Genomic DNA, 19,604 nt, shown 5'->3' on the forward strand with positions numbered 1-19,604 from the left:
GCAAAGCAGCAGCAGCTACCCTGCCTTTCTTCTATTGCTTTATATCCACCCAGCCTACCCACACTTTGGTTGGTGCCACCCACTCCAAGGGTGGACCTTCCCATTAGCCATACCCAGAACCATACTAAACCAATCAGTGGACTAATTTAGTAATCACACATCCTTAATCCCAGCATCACACACTTGATCACAGCATCACACATTAGATCCAGCTACCTCTGCAAAAGCCCTATCTATGACTGCATGAGGCTTTGGGGAACATCTAGAAACAAGTCAAAATAGCAGTGGTTTCAATAATTGCTTCTGTTCTTTGTGTTCATGCTTTTTCTTGCTTTTGAAAAACCTCAGAGGCCTGTCTTTTAATACAGGGTGCTTGGTGTCCATGTGGTGCAGCAGTATTGAAGTTCACGGCCTTGTAAGATTCCTGTCACCACATAGTATGCAAAGTGGTCTTGAAGAATGTCAGCCACCTGTCACAATGAGTCCATAATTTAAGTAGCACTCTTGATATTTTATTTTAAATTCAATATCAGAGTCTTCTGTCCCATCATTGGGTCTTTCCTCCTCTTCAAAGCAGCTCTCCATGGTGTTTGGTTTTACTCGTTTCGGCTAGCTTAGCATGTGGGCTTCCCAAACTGCGATTGAGACAAGTGTGCCAGGTGGGGAAGACGCAAGGATGGAAGTGGCAATTAACATAATTGGTGTGCTACACTTGGACTACTTTTCTCATTGCTGAGACAAAATACCTAACACCCAAAGTTAAAGAAGGAAAGGTTTACTGTGGCTCACAGTTTGTAGCTGGCTCCCAAGCAGGGTGGCATGGCAGAGGGGCATCATAAAGAAGAAACAGTTCATAACAGGCAGAAGGCAACAAAGTGGTGAAGTAGCAAAGCAACAGCACCTACCCTGTGTTGCTGGATTCTGACTTGATGAAGTATATCAGCTCGCTTGCCACATAAAGCCTACCACCAGATGCTGCTTACATGTCACTTGCCTCTCACTAACAAGGTTTTGATATAGTCTGAAAACCATTGATTTATTACAGTATCTATGCAGCCAAACCTCTTGGCTAAGATTTGGCATTCAGGTGTTTAAAGCTGTTTTTTTATCTACCCACTCCTGAAAATTCCAAATCTTTCCCAAATCTGTGGCTTGAAATATCTGTTGGGTACATGGGTGCTGAAGAGTCGGTCCTCCTGCCCGGTGCAGGTGCTCTCCCTAGAGGACTTCTCCATGGGCCACAGCTAGCTGGAGACCTGTTGTATGATATGAACTCATGCAGTTCCCTTCCTTGAGCCTCCATTTCTGGGTCTATACAGTAGGAATACCGGACACTGTAGCAGTGAGTCCAGGCCTCTCTCTACCCTCGGTCCTCCTTGGGCTGGCCACATGCCAGTGAACCAGGTACTACAGGTCCCCGCATCTCTGTTGCTCCCCCTCACCTCCGAGCCTGTAAAGACAGAACAGCATGGACCCTGCCCACCCCTGGACCCATAATACCTTGTAAGTGGTTTTAAGTACATCAGCTGCATCCGCTGGTGTTTGACAGGCAGCTTAATCAGGGAGGGTAGCTCCTGTTTGAAATGCAGAGTGGCTGTCTTTGTTTGTTGAGTGATCAGCTCCAGCTCCTGGACAGTGGCATCCAGGGTCCAGTCCCTCCCACTCTTCCCGGTTGACTTTCTGTAGACCCAGATCTTTGCTTTGCAGTGCTGGGCTCATTTGGAACTGGACAAAAACCTGGATATGTGAAGCCGGCCACTGACTGGACTTATAAGAACTGACTTTGAATTACACAAGTGATGCAAGAACATAGCCTCCATTTAAAAAAATAAAGACTAGCAAGTAAAACTAAAAGCACTTTGAGTGTCCCACCCAAGCCCACCCCTCATCCCTACCCCCTCCCCATCCTCTACCCCACCACCATGATGACTCATCGTGTTTGGTGCAAAAATAGACAAGGGTGCACACATGGTGTACTTCCGTTCCATGGAAGTTGTATCTGCCATAGACACTGTCATCCCTCATCCACTCCTCCCAAGCCAGGGCCCCCTTTCCTTCCCAATGGCAGAAAATGATATTCAGGGGGAGGCCAAAATCTCTCAACATCAGGCAGAGAAAGTCTCTCCCCTAACTCTGAGAGAATGAACTGCAACTGCCTAAGCGACTCTTAATAATCTCCCTTCTTTAATAGGATTGGTAGAGGCCAACAGATGACCCAGTCTTGCTAATGATCTGTAAGGGGAATGCTGGGAAGGGCTTCCCTTACTGAAGGGAAAGCCAGAGCTTAGTGAAGAGAAAATCTTTTCACTTTCCTCTTTCTTTCTGCATTGAATATAAATGTGATGTTTGGAGCTGTAGTAGCTCTTTCATGACCATGAGGAAATGAACAAATGAAAAAAGGCAAGATAATTACTGAGAAGTATTATCAAATACCTGTCCCAACTCCAACAATTATTTCTGAACTCATTATTTGAGAAAAATCAACTTTTCTTTGAGTGTTTGGCTATTTACAATGCAAAGGAATCTTGACTCAGAATACACTGTGTATGTATATTGCTTTTTCCCACTCTACAGTGATTCTGAGAGCTATCCATGTAAATGCAATAGGATTACCTTTTGGCTAGTGAATCGGGCTTTATTGTGGAATAGATCATATTTTTGGCTAGTTACTCCCTATGGGGAATATGTACTTTGCTTTCCATTTTTATTTTACCATCAGTTCTGTAATGCACTGGTATTTCTTCAGGGTAGGAACTTAGAGTAGTGTCCTGGAAGTGTAATTACTGGGTCACAGGCTATGAGCACAGGCTATATGTACAGGCATTCTCAAGTGTAATAGATCATAACCGAACTGATGTAGAATATGTCTGTACCCACGGGCAGCCGCATTCAGTTGTGCATGGATCCCGGCCCCACATCATTGTCTACTTTTATCTGACCATTATAAGGTTTGAGGTTTTGCCAATCTGATGGAAATTATTGTTGTGTTTCATTGTCCCTGATGACTAGTGAGGGTGAGTGTGACTGTGATGGGTACTAACTGTGATATGTCCACTCATCTTGAGTAAGAACCACCGGCAGATTAGGATGTATCTGTGCATGTATCTGTGGGTGACTGACGTATAGGCCAGCAAACCGAGGCACAGAGACCCACCTGGATGAGGGTGGCACCAATCAGTAGGCTGGTAGCCTAGACAGAGCAGAAAGGGAAAGAAGAACGGCGCGTGCCCCTTGTTGGGAAGATCTCCAGTCTTTTCCATTGTCTTCGGACATCGGTCTTCGGTTTCTTCAGCCTTGCAGTGCGGTGACTCCACGGTGAGCTTTCAAGCCTTGACCTTTGACTGCGACTGGATCCTCTGGCTCTGTAATGTGCATTTTAGATTCTTCCACCTCTGATGTCCAAGTAGGCACTGTGAGTCTTCCCCCTCTGATCCTGACAGCCTATGTAATAAACCCTTTTGTATAATTGCACATGTATTTCATACCGATTCTGGAGAACACTAACTACTACAATGCTGATATGCATGTGTTGGCCATTTGTGATTTTCTTTTGGCAATTGCCTATTCAGAGCATTTGACCACCTTTCCATTAGATCATCTGTCCTCTTCCTACTGATGTTTGAATTCTCCCTATCTGGGATGGATTCCGACCTTCTCCTCTCATGTATGTCTTCCCAGTGTGGTGCCATCTGTAAACCCAGCCCAGCAACAGTGACCCTGATGATGTCTACAGTGTGTCTAGGGACACAGTCACTTAAATGGCAGAGCAAGGATTTGGGGGCAGCAGAGCACTGAATTTCCTTCTCTTTCCATTAGTCTTATAGCTTCTTGCATTCAGGAATAGCAAGCTGATTCTCTTCCTTCTCCACCTCCCTGGCTGGTCCCTCCACCACCTCATTTGTCTGAGGGGTCCCCCATTTGGGCATTGCTCTGAGTTAGGCACTGCTGTGGCCTGAGTGTGTCCCTCAAAGTCCCATGTAACGCATGACCTGCTGTGTAATATAGGCTTTGGGGAGATGATTAGGTCCTATGGGCTCTACCCTTGCAAATAGGACTAATGCCTTAGAAAAGAGGCCTATGGGAGCTCATTCTCACAGCCTACGAGGTAAGGACACAGCAGGAAGGGACCATCTTGGAAGCAGAGAGTATATCTTTTGATCTTGGACTCCCAGGCCTCCAGAACTGTGATTCACACATTTTTGTTGTTTATGAATTACCCAGTCTGTGATACTTTGTTATAGCAGCTCCGATGGACTAAGACAGACATCAGAGGGGAGCTAGCATTTCCAGAGATGACCTTGTGTTCCCCAGGAGAGGAAGAAGGCACTCAGGAGAGTTCATGTTTGGGGCTCCTCTCTCTTGGATCACAGGATCTGGGGCGTGGCCTCATTGAGGGTGACTGTTCCACTTGTGCCTTAGCTACCCCTCTCAGGGCCACAGTTCCTGCCTCCCCATGTCTCCGCCTCAGAGACCTGGGGGCCTCTCAGGGGCCTTGCAAAAGAGCGGACTTTGTCTTCACAATCTCTTCCCACCTAAGGATGGGGTTCCCCAAACCACTTCCTCAACAAAGGCTCCCACCTTCCCTCTTCTCTCCCCACCCCCACCCCCACCCCATAGAACAATCAGCACAATGACCATGGAGAGCCTGGGCCTTGCCTGCAGAAGCCATCAGATGTGCTTGTCCTCTGGTTGTCTTTGTTCTGCTTCTGGTGCTGCCACCCAGGGTTGTATGTTAGGTCCCCTAAATGACTTTTCGTCCTTGGCTTGTTCCCTATCCTCTCTGACAAGATCAGGATCAAGGCTTATGCACTCACAGTTATGGAAACCCTCATCCTGTCTCTCCTCTGCCTCAGCTCTGCTGTGTGCCATTGGGTGGACTGGTTGACCTCTCTGCATTTCTGCTCTCTGTCTTGGAGAGGGAGGCCTCCTTCCCTGGGGTGACCAGATGCCTGGAAAGGGGACACCTGGAACAGAAGCATGAGGGACGGACTGTTACTCCTGCTGACTGTCGCACTTCTCCTATGCAGTGTGAATGGGTCAGCCTGAGGCCCAGGGGTGCCCTGGGGTGTTGGCTCCTGCCTTCTCTCCTGGGGCAGAGCCTCGCTCTTGGCCCTTCCTCTTCCTTGCCACCCTCCCTGCTGCCTCAGAGATGCTGGAGTCTTGCAGCAACACCTGGCCTGAGTCTGGGCTCTGGAAGGAGCCGCACACGTGTGCACACATGCATGCCCATGTACATGTGCTGGCACAGGAAATGCCCCCTTAGTTCCCACCACTGCTGGGTCTGGCCAATCTGCAAAGCCCCTCACATTCTAGCTCTGCAACTATTTCTCCCTCATCTCTGCAGAGAGGCTCATACCCCCTACAATCTAGACACACCATGTGCTCTCTTACCCCTGTGTCTCTTCAGGGCTGTTTCTTCTTCCTCAATCTTCCAACCTGTTTTTTCTTCCTGGTGGACTCCTATTTATCCTTCAACACCTTGACTTCTATCCCCCCATCCTACAGTTAGTTTCTTCTTCCTTAGCATTCCTAAACAACTGTGTGGAATCAAGGCACCAGATATACTGTATTCATTATTTGTTGACCTATGGGCAGGCTTTAAAATCAAGAGTAGAGGAGTAAAGTTGCTTATCTTAGTGCTTTAGTGGCACAGAATAAATCTCAATGTATGTTTGTAAAAACAGAGAAATGAAAGGAGAGAGGTGAGAGGGAAATACAACATAGAGTTCTCTAAAACTCAGTTTTCAAATGAGGAGACTGAGTTTGGGAAGATTAGTTCATGTGCCCAAGCTCCACATTTTGAAAATGATAAGAGCAAGGTTTTGGTCCGCACAGCCAGATTCCAGGCTCTAGACACCTGCACAGAGAACATTATTGCTCCCGCTGCACAGCCTTTTGTGGACTTCAGACTAGTGGCCTCTCTCAGCTGCTCTGAAGGTGGCAGAAATGATGGCTGTGTAGCCTGTCCGGAAAGGCTAAGTGACCCAGGATGAGCCTCTTAACCTCTCTGGACCAGTTTTCACGTAGGTGGAGCAGCAGCAGACACAGCTCCTGGCTTTTCTCCCTGGGCCTTAGGCAATTTCTATCAGCTACAAGATGGGAGAGGGTGTTGAAAAATCTGCTCAGCCAGACTCCCGTGTGAGGTTCCAATTCATAAACATACAGAGCAGAGGCCCTGCCAAGCCCAGACTCCATTTCCCCTCAGAGGAAGCTACCTCCTCAATCCACACCTGTCTGCTTTGGAAAAAGCAGTCAGTGAAGCCCGGCCAGTGGGGCTGGCGAGCCGCCTCCTCCCCAGCCTCCTTCCCCTCTGCTAGCACACAGGCGTTGTCACATTCCAGGCGCAGCTTCAGGTCCCAGACATTTGCAGAGGTTCCCATCGCAGCCTGAACCCCAGTCATTGAGTGGGGAAAGAAAAGATGCCAAAAGACGTGCCCACCTCGCTAAGGCCACCTGGATCCCTGGAGACTCGGCCAAGAAAGGAGGCCCTGGGGGGTGTGACTGCTGTTCACACACCAGGATCTGGAGCCCTGTGTGGGGGAGCTGTCTGCGTACAGCACCTGCCTGGGCTGACTGATTCCAGAAAGAAGGAATGGAACACATGGCAACCGCCCGGGCAAGTAACCACAGGGCAGGAAGACAGGAGCAGATGCATTCATGGACCCAACAAGCACTTACGGACTGGGCAGTGTATGCCAGGCCATGTGCTGAACACGAGGAGACAGGTGTGGTCCCTGCACACAAACTGTTCTGGCTGTTTGGGAGATTTGAACAAGGGGATCCCCTCCTGCCCTACCAGCAGCTCTGCCTGCTTTCATATCTTAGAATAGATTCTGTGCTTGGACTTGATTTTGTAGTGTATTCCTCTCACCTAGGTACAGCTTTATTTTATTCCCTGTAGGGAAAGGATGGAGGGGGATAGTCACCCAGCAGTAGTTGATTAGGAACCCTAGAGTGCTGAGCTCAAGGAGGTTATGGCTACAGTTAGTGTTAAGAGTGCTGTGATCCATTAGTGATGTCTGCAGCAGGCGTAAGAGTGGGAAGATAATGGAGCTGCAATGGAGTGGTCATCCCTGTGCCAACAGGTGACCTCTGCAAAGACATAGGTCAAGTCTAATGTACTTGGCATGGCACCTGGCACACAGAAGATGCCAGTAACTATGCCTTGTTTATGAAAGAACTAAGAACAGTGAAAATGCTGAAATCCAGCAGTGAGGAATGGAACTTGTCCATGTACACACGGTGACCAGGCCTCCCACTACCCACCCCCTGCCCCATGCTCTGCCAACCACCTCAGGGCAATCATTCAGAGCCTCTGTGTCCCACACTCAACATGACTCTGAAAGCCAAGGTGGCAGGTGGCCCAGGAAGGCAAGAATGTGGAGGGAAGAGTCATTGTGCGTTCCACTTTCAGAGTGGGGGCCCTGGAATGCACACCGGACCAGAGGGAGAAGAGAGACCACAGCAGGGCTCCGCAGGCCTGGGTGCTACAGCTGGAAAGATGAGGGAAAGCTGGGCCTTTTGCTTGGGCATGTGGAGAGCAGTCCTGGGACACTCTTCTTGTCCTCGGACAGGAAGATAGCAGGCTCTCTCTTCTTTGCATAGATGACCAACAAATATCTCAGGCTGTATCCAGGCCCAGATCTAACCCAAACATCCTAAAACAGAAAGTCCGAGAATGTGTTCAACAGTCCTTCCTAGCAGTCAAGGCCTGGAACATCCCCTTCCAACAACTGTGTTAAAGAACATTCTTGATGGGACTCTATTCTTCTCAAAGTGCCTCATCTCCTATCTCTGAGCCAGACAGAATCACAGAATTTCATGCTGAAAGGACTCTGAGACATCCTCAGAAACAGCCCAGAGAGGAAGGGTGACTTGCCTAAGATCACACAGAGAAATAGACAGAGCCGGGCCCGTTTCTGGTGGGAACTCCCTAGCTTTCTTCACAGCAGTGACCAAATGGCAGCCCTGTGGGATCCAGGCATCTTAGGTCAGTGGAAGCAAGTAGGAGTTCAGACAATAAGGGATGGGGGAGTGGCCTTCTGGTCAGGTCCCAACCCACTCCAGCATGGAATCCCAGGGCTATGCCAATGGCCATCCCATCTGCCTCAGGCCCTGTTCATGCCACCCGCAAATGACTCCCCATTCACTGATTTATTTTTAAATATTTTGGGGCTTGTTTTCCATCCTTTGTGTTTATAAGGAAAACTACATAAACAATCCCCAAAAGAGGCCACCAGCTCTGACCAGCTGCTTGGGTTCAAGGTCAGAGTCAGTATTTTGGGGAAATGGGTATTTCCTCCCGCCCTCCTCTCCCCATGTTCGGAGCCAAGGGCCCAGTGTTTAGTGTACGGTGAGGGCAAGAGGAGCCGCAGGCGCCAAGAGGCCTGGCTCACAGCCTGCTCCCCTTATCCCCAGAGGAACCCAGCACCCATTTGCCCAGGGGGAAACAAACTCACCCGAGGTGTTGTGGCCCAAAGATGGAAGGGCCAGGGTTCAAACCCAGGCAGTGGTTTAAGTTCTTGTTTCTTTGCTAAAGAAGCCTCCTACAGTGGGGCGGACTGCAGAGATGTGTAGAATCAGGAGTGAGGGGAGGAAAGGGGGAAGCTGTCGGAAGGGTCTAGAGGGTCTAGAGCTGTTGGAAGGGTCTAGAGGCTTGAAGCCCACCCTTCCCATGCTGCCGTGGAATGCCATACAGTAGGAGCACATATTCAGGCAAACACAAGAGCAGGCATGTAACACACATGTTTAACACACATGCATACCCCTCCAAGCACCCTCTAGCTCACTTGCACACGAACAGACCCCGCGCAGCAGTGCAGGAGCTGCTCGGCCAGGCCCATCCCTAGGACACATTCCGCACAGGGGTTCACCGTGCCTGGTTTCTCTGCAGCTCCAGCCAGACTGCTTTGCCTGTCACTCGGCCTGAACAGCGAATAGGACCCATGGCCGGGAAGTATCTTGCTTGCCCTTTGCAAATTTCCTTTCTTTTCCTTCTCATGCTGCCCACTGGCCATGAATAGGTGAGGAAACTGAGGACAGAGAGGGGAGCTGGTTTCCTGTGGGTGCACTTACACCATGAGGCCTGGCCTTAGCAGGCTGGAGCCTTTAGTTTTATTCCAAGCCCTTGCCGGTTGAGACCCTCAGGGGCCTAGCAGAGAGTAGTTAGCAGAGATTGCTTGGCGGTGCGAGTGAGACAGTCCGTGCACACTTGCTGTGAAGGAGTGGATGAATGAATAGGCGGCTGGATGAGTGAATGAACGTGGAGTGAGTGAATGAGGAAGGAAGGGAAGAATGAGTGAATGGTGGGTAGCACACTTAGGTCCACTAGGGCCAGCAGTTCATTCCACTGGAAAGAGCAGACCAAGACAAGACTCCTCCCTTATGTAGCTTCTGTTTTTATGAAAACTCTGAACATGCTAAAAAGTATTCAAAATGTAAGAGCACGTACTTACAACATGTTTGTAGCCATTTTGGGAAGATCTTCCTGCCACCACCCCGTTGACGTCAGGGAGGGCCCTGTCTCTCAGTTGACAGCTATCTGATCTGGGAGTAGATCTACCTTTTTTCTTTCTCCTGTAGAATAACCAAGAGAAGTCACTTTTAATAAGACCTTGCTGTCAGCTTGCTAATAACACTAGGGACAGAACCTCAGAGGCCAGCATGGACCTTTGCTAGGGTTTCCAAGTTCCTGATGCCGCTGTGCCCTTTGCCTATTCATGTGCCTATGCAGACATCACTAGCTGAAGTGTCCCTTTCTTATGGAGCACAGGATCCTTCTGAGAACAGTGCTCCAGGTGGCCGCTAGCAGCCAGTGGATACTAACGTACATCCTCCTGGACTAGACAATCTGTCGCACCGATGTTGCTGACCTGTCCCCAGCACGGGGTTGGGGGCCTTGGAGGGGCCGTAGTGGGTGATATGGGAACCAGGCAGCAGGGGACTTGGTCAGTGGGTGACATAGGAGTCTCACTATTGGATCTGAAAGGCCAAGGACAGAGAGGGCCCTCCAACCCAAGAACAGTCACAGGACCAGAGCCTGTTGAGGTGAGCGGTCATCCCGTTAAACCGTTTTATTTTGTCAAGAGGTTCAGAGGGGCTGGTGACTTGCCCAAACCCCAGAGTGGCTGTCTAAACTAAAAGCCCAGATTCAATGTGGTGCCCTGGGCCCCCTATGGCTGAGGCAGACAGCAGTCCAGCTGCCTGGTTTTCACCCAGTGCCTCTCTTTGTACGACTCTACTCTGCCGCCCCTGGCATATGGGACTCTGTTCACTGTGGCCCTTCAGCCTGGCGCCTGTGTTTGAAACCCATGTCTTTGCAGAAGGGGGACGAGAGGTGGGTATAGCCACCTCCTGTTCTCTCAGAAGGCAGCACCTGACCCAGGAGCAGCGAAGAAGCCATTCCTCTCCAGTGCCCTGTACCACCTGCTCTGCCCCTTCCAACCCCAGGAGAGAATATCTCTGTCCATGGCCAAGCCACTGACAGGATTCTCGAGTGGCCTGGAAGCTTCGAGGCAGCATTATTGAAGCCCAGATGGGGATGGTTCTGGAAATAGTGGCTTCCATTTAGACTGTGGGCAGGCAGGTGTTGGGTAAGCAGGCTGCCAGTTATAGGTGGGGAGTTAGGGGGTAGACTTGTGGCAAGCAGGTGACTGGGTGTTGGCTAGGTGGCAGGTCGGGGAGGTTGACTAGGGTGACCCCTCACTGTGCACTGAGGTCGGCTTGGGAAGGCAGGCGGAGGCTGGAGGGCCTGGGGGCTCCACTCCACCCTCTCCGCCACTGGGTGTTTGGCAGCTGCCGGGTGAAACACTCGCTCTGCTATTGCCTGCTCCAGCGGGAAACCAGCTCCAGCCTCCACAACTCCCCACCCACCAGTTAGCTTCCTCGGGGTGCTGAGGCAGGCACCCAGGCGGGACAGTGGCTATTCAAAGTGGCGGTCAGGGCCGGACCTACTTGAGCTAGCCCAGCGTGACCTCTGGATGCTTTCCGGAAACCTCTGGCAAGTCCCTCCCCTCTCACATTGCACAAGCTCAGCTGTTTAGGGGGACAGGGAGAGGGAGCCCAGCGGGTGGCTTTCCGCAGGAGGGTGCCACGGTTCCAGTAGGGGAGTGGCTGGGCTGGGGTAGCAGGGGGAGGAGCAAGGAGTGGGGACACAGCTGGACTTCTGCAATGGCCTAAAGACAGCCACTGCTGTCAGTCCTTTGTGAAACACCTTGGATATCCATCTGGGCTGGCACGGGCTTCTGTACCATCGAGGAACATTCAGGGCAGAGTTGTCGCACCAGCTGGGGGGTCTGCAGAGGCTTCAGAAGAGTCTTGGAGCAGTCTGCTGGCATCCAGACCGGCCAGGCCCCTGCTGAACACAAGGCTTTAACTTTCCTGGGCCTTGTTCTCCTCATCCATGAAACGGGGTAACATGATAATACCCTTTTAGGGTTCTGAGGAGTGACTACCAGGAAGGGGATTTGGCAAATGGTCAGTAGTATTGGAACTAGTGGTTATGGTTGCTGCCTCATCTTCAGGGTTATGAGGACTTGCCAATCCCTCCTCACACCCAGCTGCTCCCATGGGCTCATTCCCAGTCTCTCAGGTTGTCACCGAGGGGGCCCAAGGGGCAGCCACGAAGGCACTGTTGGTGTCAGATCCCACCACCTCGGGTCCCTGACAGCAACAGAGGGCAGCCCGATATCGAAGGTCCCGGCAGAGTTGGCCTGTTCTACTCAGGGACAGTCCCTCTCTCCCTAGCATCCACAGAATGGAGGAGTGTGGTGGGAGGGAGATGGAGACCATGAGTGATGGAGGGTTCTTCCTGCTTTAGGAGAGGATGAGGCAGGGAAAGGCTCCTGCTGGGCTCCTGCCCGCAGGCATGCTGAGGGACAGGTGTGCAGACCACAGGCCCCTGTGGGTTGACTATAGGGATAGGAACAGTTGGCTCGCCTCATGGCCAGGCCCTCTCACCTTGCAAAGGCCTGGGTGTCAGCTGTCCTGCCAAGAGAGGCCTCTGTGGAAGGGGCTGGCCGCCAGAGAGGAAGCCCAGTGCATGCCAGCCCCCAGAGTCCAGGTCAGGGGCCTGGCCAGCTCTCAGGCCACAGCTGCTCCGCTGGCTGGTCCCCAGGAGCTTCCAAGTGCACAGTCACTCCAGTGAGGGCCCAGGGGCTCACCCTGGGCCCTACTCTGCTGTTAGCCCCTTTTCTGCTCTCTGGGGTTGGTCCTCCGCTTGGTCTCAGACTCACGACGGACCTTAGACTTCAGGAGCTGACTTCTAAGCTCTCCCCAACAGCAGTGTGTTGCAGTGGGGAAACTGAGTCAGGGTCTGGCAGCATTGTTTCCACCCTAAAAGGAACTACAGACCCTGGACCGGTGGATTCACCTTTCCCTGCTTCTCAACCTAAGCTCTAAAGTTGTCAAGGGGCTTATGTATCAGGACGAGTAGGCTGGGAGAAGATAGTGGTAACATGATATTAAAAAGTGAAATTAGACACCAAAAGTGTAAATAAGGACCAGAATATATATCAGGTATTGTGAAATGGGAAGAAAATATTCAAATGGGGAAAGGAACAAAGGAGAGGGGAGGGGAAAAGGAAAAAGGGAAATGGAAAAAATGAGAAAAGAGGGAAAACATGGAAACAAAGCTTTTGTAAATGGGGAGGGGAAGAGGGGCTGACGGACAGGGAAGGGAATGGGGAAAAAAACCCAAATTATGTCATGTACAGGTACAAATTCTTCATGATGAATGTGATCATCATGTATATCTAAAATGAACCAATAAAATCTGATTTTAAAAAGTGAAATTAGGACTGTAAAAATGAGCTGATTACTACAGACACAAAACCACAATATGCACCAACTCTGTTATCAACGTAAACACACAATGCAGTTATACCATGGTCCAGACATAGGGGCACCCAAAACTGTGACCTAGCATGGGAACTCAGAACCTGGGCTCTCTGGTCTCCTGTAACAAAAAGTCTAACTGAGCCAAGTGTGGTGGCATATCCCTTTCATCCCAGTACTCAGGGTTAGGGCTAATCGTAGCACTTGGAGGCTGAGGCAAGAGGGTTCCAAGTTCAATCCCAGCCTCGGCAACTTAGCAACTGGTAAAATTGAAGAAGTGAAAGGGAAATGAGACTAGCACTTGTGCGTGTGTGTGTGTTGGTTGTATGTTGCATGTGTTCGTGTGTCCATGAGTGTGCACCTATGTGTCGAGGGTAAGATGTGTGCATTTACAAGTGCGTGCATGTGTGTCTTTGCTCTCAAAAGTATATCCAAGGACTTTGGATTCATGTATCTGTCCCGAATCAGCATTTTTCACACAATCATTTGCACAGAAACAGATTGACAAGATCCATTGTTTCTCCTTGCCTTCCAAGCAGGAGATCATGGGAGAGAAAAGATTTTTTTTTAAGTTTCCCCAAGAAACTCAGGCACAGACAGTGTGTGATTAGCTGAGGTCCCCTAAGGAATCAGAGCTAAGTCTGGGCCCTGTGGGCCAAACACCGGGTGGCTCAAAGCAGTCCTGACATTGTTGCACAGATCCTGGGGCCCAGCTTTTCCATCCTTCGCTGTTCTCTACGAGGCCAGGCCCCAGGGTGGGTGAGCGGAGGCCCAGCCCTGGCCATGGCAGTGGGTGCACAGCCTCCTGGGAGGGCTCTGGTGGCAGGGCGGCAGTCTGATGGGGCACAAACCTAGTGCTGACCTCATTGGGCTGGGGACAGCTGGGGGTTGCCTTATGCAGCAGAAGCTGGGATGGGGTGGTGCAGGCGTCCCAGCAGGCAGACCTAGGCTCCTCCTCAGCAGAAAGCCTTTCTCAGGTCCATGCCCTCCTCTGAGCATCACAGCCCTCTGGAAACAGGAACTTTTCCATGGCATTTTCCTGGTGTAGAGGCTGCATGTCCAGGAAATGATTCATTACAGAGTCCCTCTGTGCTCCACCCACACTGGTTTTTTAGTTCCTCCTGCCCCCCCCCCCCCCCCCCCCGGGCCTTTGCTCATGCTCCCTGTCATGCCCAGAACAGTCCGGCTTTGGAACAAGTGAGCCAGAGCAGCCTTTAGGAGCAGGGCATTCCTCTATGTGTGGGGTTCAGAACCCAGGAAGCCCCCCACTTAACCCCACTTCTGGCCCCAGCTGCCCCGCATCACCTTCCCCTGAGGGCCTGGTGAGGGGACACAATCTTTCCTGCCCGTGTATGTAGGGGGTGGATGAGCATTCTCACTAGGCTGTGCATGGGTATAGGCAGCTGCTCTTGTGTTGGGAGGAGGAAAGGGAAGAGGCCAGAGCCTGGAGGCCTGCAGGAAAGTCTGCGGGAGGCAAGGCGGGCGGGGGGTGTAGGGGGGTGGTGCAGCACAGAAATAGAGGCCGGACGCTGCAGTGGGCTCCCGCACCTCCTCTCTCTGCCCAGCCCAGCAGAACTGAGTTCTTGTCCTGGAGCTAGGGAGGCAGCAGTGAGGCCTGATCAGCATCCTGGCTCTTTGATTGCAGGTCCCCCTCTTGTCCGCTACCACCGAAGTCATGCGAGGGGAGGCAGAGCCTGGGCAGGGATACTAAGCCCAGATCCTTTTCCTCCTCATGTAAACAGATGACTCAAAGGCTTAGGGACAGAAAAATAAATAGCCCTGCTGGCCACAGCCGGCCTTTGCTGCAGGGAGCTTACCTTCTGCTGGGGGAGCAGTCTGTGGCCTCGGAAGCCCTGGGAGAATGGGCGCCCACCAGCCTAGGAGGAGAGCCTGGCTCGGCTTCCTACTGTGACCTCCTTCCCCAGTCCCAACACAGGTAACAGAAAGCCCTAGAAGCCCACTTTCTTTGCACAAAGTTTCCCCATATGCAGTGATATTGAGGGAAGAAGGGCCCCTGGGATTCGTCCCCAGAGACCCTTGGGAACTGCTCCTGGAACAGGACAGGGCTGTACACTGGTGACCTGTGCGGGCTTCCATGTGAGCCTAGCACTGCCGCCAGCTCACAGGTGACTTCCTTGTGCTGCAGCCACCCGAAGAATGAGGACGGGGCTAGTCCCTGCCTGCCGGGTTGTTGTCAGGATTAAATGAGATAATATGTGGAAAATGCAGAACAGTACTGGCACATAAGTGCGCAGTAAATGGTAGCTGTTATTGTTGATGCCACCTGACTGCTGCCCTTGGGATCCGTATCCCACCCAAAGAGGCCAGCCAGGTGGGGACCCACCCATGCCCCAGCTCTGTGCAAACGTTACTCCAAATCCTGGGCTGAAACACTCTTCTGCCTCCAGCACCAGCACCACCACTGCTTCCAGATGTCTGCCCTCTGCTGACACCCAGCACTGAGCTTTGGAAACATCTGCATGGTATGTCTTGGCTCTCAGAACAGTCCAGATGTTTGGGCAGTGTGTGGACTCCCCTTTCGGGCCTCCCCCAGGAGTGGTGTGGGGGTTGGGCTGGTTGTGGTGAACAGCTGCAATCTCAGGGAGCCTAGCCTGCCCTCCCTGCGGGGGGCCTCCCACCCAGAGGCCTCCCCGTGGGAATGGGGATGGGGATGACCATCCAGACCCACGGGACCCTGTGCTGTGGGCTGGCCCTGCAGAGTTACAAGTGCCATCCCCCTTATGGGGAAGCAGGCGGAGGGGAGGAAGCACTCAAGGCTGGCGGTGGGCAGTGAAGGGCGGGAGATGTCTGCAGACCCAGAGCTGGGGAACAAGGAACAAGGAGACCAAGGTCCTGGTACTGGCTTGCTCCTATAACTGCTGTACGACCTCTCTCTGCCTTGGTTGTTGTATTTGAACAGTGATAGGCCTGCCTGGCCTCAGAAACCCTGGAAGCCTGTTAGATGCCAGCCACTTCACCACGCATCACCCCCACCCGATTCCCATTCCCCAGGTTTGGGCTGGAAGCTGGTCTTGCGGATTTTAACAAAGGCCTCTGAGGTGTGCCTCCAGATGGGGGCTGCTGGCCAGGACACTGTCTAAGAACCTGTCTCCCTCTGGACACTCTGTGTGATGTCCCTGGACCTGGTGCCGATGACTACTTGCTCTGGCCTGCAGATGAGCCCAGGAGCAGAGTGATGCCTGGTGGGGTTAGGTCGCAGGTGCTCCTGGGAGGAGGCGCAGCTGTCTGAGGGCTCTGGGTGGGTGAGGCTGGGTGTGTGCCTACCTGTGTGCACAGGGAGTGTGGGCACACCCATTGAGGGTGTGTGTCCAGGTGTTGTGCATCATTGTGTGTGAGCAGGTACCTCATCCTTGTCAAGTGTGCTTGTACCTGTGGGGCGCTGCAGGCTGGGCCCACCTGGAAACACCTGGCAGGGAGGGTCTGTGGGGTGTGTATGGAGGGCCATTATGGATGGCCAGGCCCAACAAAACTGGAGCCTGGGGACCAGCTGGGGACCCCCAGGACTCGAAGAACTTCTGCAACCTTAAGTCCAGACAGAAGTTCCAGGATCGTTCCTTTCTGCTCTTGGCCTAGGAGGCCAGGTAAACTGGGAGAAGAGGCAGTGGCCTAGAAGGTCCTTCTCCCAGGAGCCCGGGCTGCATCACTCTTCTGCCCTCTTCCCCACACTCCTGGCTGTGCCAGCTCGGGGCTTCAACTCATCTGGACCTCCTGTCCTGGGCCCCGGCCCACCACATGAGAGGATGTCTGGCCAGAGACAGGCAGAGCAAGGTACTATCGAAGCTCAGCCAGATCCTGCCCCACAGGCAAAGGCCAGGGCACCCTGGCAGCTTCATGGTCCTGTCAGCCGTAGAAACTGCCCACCACCCGTGGGGCTGCTTTTAGCCATCCTAGGCTGGACCCCCAGTTGTGGGCAGATGTTCAGTCAATGAGAACAGAGGCACTTCGATCTTACCCAGCATTTCCTGTGTGCCAGGCACTCTTTGAAGCACTGTTAGGTAATGACTAATTTGATCCTCACAAGGACATGAGGTAGTACTATTACTATTATTCCTATTTTCCAGGAAGCAACTGAAGCCAGAGAGGTGAAGCGACTAGCCCAAGGTCACACACGAAGTGATGGAGACAGGATGCAGAGTCTCTGTGTAAGTACTTAACTGCCAAGTCAGATTGCTTACCACCACCTTCTGATCACCGAGCACCCAGGATGTGCCAGGCTCCATGCCAAGCACTTTCTGTGCAGTTGCTGCTTTCATGTAGGTCCTGCTTCTTTAAGGACAGGGCTGGAGAAGAGGAAGTAGGAGAGGGCATGATGGGAACTTGGGAAGAAGGCCACTAGCGCTGAAGATGGACCCTCAGGGAATGGCAGCCCTGGGAAGGCATTTTCCAAATAGGCCAGATAGTATATATTTTAGGCGGTCTCTTTGGCAGAGTCACTTCTGCCGTTTCAGTGTGAAAGCAGCAACTGACAATATGTAAACGAAGACAGGTGGCAGAGTTCCAAGAAAACATTCTTTATGGATGGTGAAATTTTAATTTCATACAAATTTTTGCATGCCACAAAATATTCTCTTGATTTCTTTCAACCATTTAGAAATGTGAAAAGCAGTCTACTCTCAGCTAGCAGCCTGTACAAAAGCGGGAGGTGGGCAAAATGCCCTTGAGCCATAATTTGCCAGCTCTGGCACGGGTTCAGGTCTCAGACACTGCGCTCCGTGACTGCTGTCTCCTGCAGTGCCTCAAGCAGGACCCACCTCCTGTCCCAGGGTGCCCACCCCAGAGTTCTGAGAGAGAGAGAGAGGAACAGCGGTTAGTGCTAATCCCAAGCTGGGATCCAGATCTAAGTCAGGACTCCTGTAGGGGTATAGACTTGGCACCACTGTTTTCTGGCTGATCTTTGGCAAGTTTCTTACGCCTTCTGAATTAGTCGGGAATCTCTTCAGGTATGAGAGGGAGAACTTTGACTCAATTATTTAAGCTAAGAGAGAGATTTAGTGGCTCTTGTACTTAAACAATCAAGGAGCAGATCTAATAGCTTCAGGTACATTTAGATCCAGTTGTTCCAGGGATATTATTTAGAGTCTATCTCTTTTTGCTTGCTTCCAAGTTGGCTTCATCCTACAAGGTAGCAAAAAGGGCCACCCACAGTTGAAGGTTCACAGTTCCAGTTGAAGGCAAACTCCACTTCCCCAAACACTTAGCAAATTTCCAGCAGGTGCTCAGAGGCTTGGGATTGGCTACGTTTGGGTCATGGGTCTCCCACAGAAGCAGTCACCATGTCCAGGGGGAAGGGATATCTGCCTTTCCTCTCTGGAGCCAAAGCCCAAGGTTGCCCCCACTGGATCAGTGTGTCCTGGGAGTGGGGATAGAGGGGCTCCCCGGGGGGATACTGTGGGGTGGTAACCAGGAAAGTGAATGGCAGGGCTGGTGAGAACAGCGGCTAGATGTCTCTTCTACATGAGGAGGACGACAGCACCACCTCACCGTCAGTGTGGCAACAGGTAATGGGAACGTTGTGACAACCCTAAGCCACTGTAAAGAAGAAAAAAGGAAACTAGGGGACTTAGGGACCTGAAATTTGTGACATAGCCTTGGATTTAAAAAAAAAAGCCCAACAGGTCAAGTGGTACAGGCACTGTGGAAAATGGGTGCAAGTTTCTCACAAACTTAAACATAGAATTACCTGGTGAGCCAGCAAGCCCGCTTCCGGATACAAACACAAGACAAGAAGCAGAGTCCTCGGACACCTGAGTACCCTTATTCAGGGCACTGTGGTTCCCCAAGCCCGGCGGTGGGAGCAACCAGTGGGTGAGCAAGATGCAGGTGAGATGCATCTGGGAGAACGGGATTAGGCCTAATAAGGGAAGGGAATTCCAACACCTGTCACACAAAGACGAGTACGGTCTGATTCCACGTCCGTGAAGCACCTAGGTCCCGTCAAATTCACAGAGACAGAATGCACAATGTGGGTTGCCAGGGGCTGGGAAGGCAGGAAGCAGCTTCGTACTGAGTGGAGACAGAGTTTCAGGGTCGCGAGATGGAAAATCTGCACGTGGATGATGGCAACAGTTGTAGGACAACGTGACTGGACTTAATGCCACCAGGTTGTGCACCTACAATGGTTAAAACGATAAATTTCACATTATGTGTGTTTCACCACAATCTAAAAACATTTTAAAATTTAATACTAATATTTATTATTATTTCATATTATGTAATATTTTTAAAGTCCCACAGAGGAAATGCTTAGCTCCAAGATGCTTGACTCTAAACTTAACTCCTTTCACAAGCTATGGCAGGCTGGCAGGCCTGGTGCCACTGGAACAAACTCCTGCCCTAATCCTTCAAGGGCACTGAGAGCTGCTGTGTTTCTTTCCTTCCTGCCGGCCTTGCACCCTCCTTCCTTCCCCTTAGCATCCCACAAGAAAGCCCTAATGCATAAACTTTGCCACAGTCTATTTACTTGGGACCTTGGCTGAGGTGCTCACTTTGTAAAACCAGCATGATACCTTGCCAAAAGAAGTTCTAGAGAATGTTTTTAGATGGATGGATGGGTGGATGGATGGATGGATGGATGGATTAGTTGAGTGAGTGAGTGTGTGTGTTGGGGGGGTGGATGGGTAGTGGATGGATGGATGGATGAGTAAGTGGATGGGTGGGTGGATGGACGGGTGAGTTGGGTGTGCGTGGATGAATGGATGGATGGATGGATGAGTGGATGGGTAGTGGATGGATGGATGGATGGGTGGATG

The 19,604-nt window shown here is 51.6% G+C and overlaps 1 long non-coding RNA gene across 3 annotated transcripts in view; it reads right to left on the reverse strand.

The window, feature by feature from the left end:
- Window positions 1–17,350: 17,350 nt before the first annotated feature.
- Window positions 17,351–19,604, reverse strand: part of LOC102019846 — an 8,665-nt gene continuing 6,411 nt past the window's right edge. For all 3 annotated transcript variants that reach the window (XR_261900.2, XR_001235016.1, XR_001235015.1), the window contains one exon: window positions 17,351–18,965. This is a non-coding gene — a long non-coding RNA (uncharacterized LOC102019846). The remainder of the gene's footprint in view (window positions 18,966–19,604) is intronic.

Source organism: Chinchilla lanigera, unplaced genomic scaffold (genome assembly GCF_000276665.1).
Source record: "Chinchilla lanigera isolate Chin_1 unplaced genomic scaffold, ChiLan1.0 scaffold00036, whole genome shotgun sequence".
Taxonomy (NCBI): Eukaryota; Metazoa; Chordata; class Mammalia; order Rodentia; family Chinchillidae; genus Chinchilla; species Chinchilla lanigera.